The sequence below is a fragment of the Austrofundulus limnaeus genome, unplaced genomic scaffold, assembly GCF_001266775.1.
Source record: "Austrofundulus limnaeus strain Quisiro unplaced genomic scaffold, Austrofundulus_limnaeus-1.0 Scaffold123, whole genome shotgun sequence".
In the NCBI taxonomy this organism is placed as follows: Eukaryota; Metazoa; Chordata; class Actinopteri; order Cyprinodontiformes; family Rivulidae; genus Austrofundulus; species Austrofundulus limnaeus.
The window spans coordinates 1,241,367-1,244,133 of NW_013952525.1; positions in this window are offsets into that span (position 1 = coordinate 1,241,367).

Below are 2,767 nucleotides of genomic sequence, written 5' to 3' on the forward strand. Positions count from 1 at the left end.
TGTCAATATGGACCAAAATCTCTGAGGAATGCTTCCAGCACCTTGTTGAATCTATGCCACGAAGAATTGAGGCAGTTCTGAAGGCAAAAGGGGGTCGAACCCGTTACTAGCGTGGTGTACCTAATAAAGTGGCCGGTGAGTATATATATAAGTTATTTTTTTTCCTTCTCCATGTTTAAAGTCTTTGAATTAAAAAAAATTATTGGCTTCAGTCACAACTTCACTTCTCAACGCTCCATCAATGAAATATTATTTTATTTTGAAAAAAATAAATAAATACGACATAACGACTGTCAAAGTGAACTAATGTGAAACTTGCTGTGGAGTGGAAGTGGTCCTCAGCCTCACTGTGTTTTATTCACAATTATCCAAACTCAATAAGTAATAAGGTATGATCTTAGTGAGCAGTAAATCAGAAGAGTCAGATTGGTTCATTTTTATTAGGGCTTTAGGGCTCTAACACAGTAAAGATCAGGTCTGGGACCTGCTATAAAAAGTTATATATGAACTTAGCCAAATAAACTTCCAAATAAAATCAAAAACAATTAAAATGCGCATCTTTTGTCAACACTGTGAACACCTTTTGAATTTACCAGTGCTATTTATTTTTTACAAAGAGTGGCATTTTAGTGCCACTTGCTGGAGAGTTACAGTACTACAAGGCAGATTATTCCAGTCAACGAGCAGCTAAATATACACAGAACTAAACTAATGCATGGTACCTAATAATAAGTATAATATTTTATTTATTTTTAATTAAATAAATAAATAACCCCTAAGTTTGTACATTGGAATTTATGTGTGCAATGCAAACAAGCAAGTAATTAAAGTCTTATCAGCTGGTTGCATGGGTGCAGTCAAAGGGATGGTCATCTGCAGCACCAAGTTTATCTTTGAAACACAGAAACTGAACAGTAAACTGCTAAGTAAACCATTTATGGTTGACATGGAAAAAGCACCTGCAAACATAGGACTGATAACTCCAGAGGTGTCAAGTAACAAAGTACAAGTACTTTCGTACTTTACTAAGATAGATATCTTGGTCTTCTCTTCTTAACTGGAGTAATTATTTTAACTTTTTAATTCTTACATTTTCACACAATAATCTGTACTTTTTCTCCTTTTATTCCTATTTCAATTTGGCTTGTTTTCATTCCAGTTTGTCATTATTAAAATACTATCCAGATATATGGTGCCTCCTGCATCTGCAGGGGTTAGACAATGAAACTGAAACACCTGGTTTCAGACAGCTTCCTCTTGCGTCCACAGTTAATCCTGTTGGATGTGGTTGGTCCTTCTTGGTGGTATGCTGACATTAGCCTGGATACTGTTGCTCTTGATACATCATAAAGACTTGCTGTCTTGGTCACAGATGCACCAGCAAGACGTGCACCAACAATTTGTCCTCTTTTGAATTCTGGTATTTCACCCAAAATGTTGTGTGCATTGCAATCTGCAGTTAATGAAGATTGGCCACCAGCCTGGTCCGATTTAGCCATGAAACCTCCCACACTAACATGACAGGGTTTCATTTTCATTGTCCAACCCCTGTACATGTGAATGGATGAAAAGTATAAATACATTTTATTCTGACACCCTATTGGTTTGTAAGCGATCCGTGGCACTATCAAATAACACAAATCATGTCGCACTCCAGCATCCTCACTTGTATTTTAATTTTAATAATTAATTATATTGTAGATCAGAAAAGTACTTTTGATACTTAAGTACAGTGAATATCAGATGTTTAAAGACTTGTACTCAAGTAATATTCTTAAAGGAGACTGTATCTTTTATCAAAGTTATTTTATGGAATTGAGGTACTAACATGTAAAACTCCAGTATAAAATATAACCTGCTCACATACCCTGTATGTTTGGTACCATATTACCTGTGTGAACCGCTTTTTTCAGAGATGGAGGTGAGCAAAACCACACAAAGATCTAAGTCATCTTACTGATGCACATTTCCACAGTAAGTGTCCAGTTTCCACTGATCAGAAACAAGCATTGATCAACTTGCACCAAATAAAAAGGTGTAAATCTTCCAACTCAGACAAAACAGCTCTGAGAATGCTGTTCAATTCCACATTTGAGTTTAAAATAAGATGAGTTTAGTTGTTAAAACTGTTCATTTTGTTTCAAAAAATGTTAGTTCTGTTCAGCCCACAGCATATTCCATGTTTCATGTTTTGGCCCTACGGTCATTGAGTTTGACACTCCTACTCAAAAAGATTTCAAGGTCAACATAGCTTAAACAAAAGCTATGTGAATGCTTTTGGAAACTTAGTACAAAAAGTAAGGAAATTTGTGTTTGGTTGATTTTGTCCTTGTTGTAAAAATGTTTCTTGGCAATAAATCGTATCCTATTGGAAAGCCTGATAATTCCCCTTTTAAATGATGCCACATTTGTAAGAAGTTCAAGTTTATTTATATAGCACCAAGTCACAACATACGTTGTCTCAGGGCACTGTACATAAAAAGAACTATCTAAAGAAGAAACCAGCAGTCTGTGTTGAATCACTTCATCACAGTCTCCCATCCTGAGCAAACGATGGAGAGGAAAAACTCCCTGCTAATCAGGAAGAAACCTCCAGCAGAACCAGGCTCAGGACAGGCGGCCATCTGCCTCGACCGGCTGGTTGAGGGACAGGAAAGAGACAGGTAGACACAGAAGAACTGGTCTGAGACTGGTCCAGGTGCACCTTCTTCTGGAAGAGAGACAAAAAGAAAAAACATGTTATTGGTAGAAATAATTAGAATAAAGA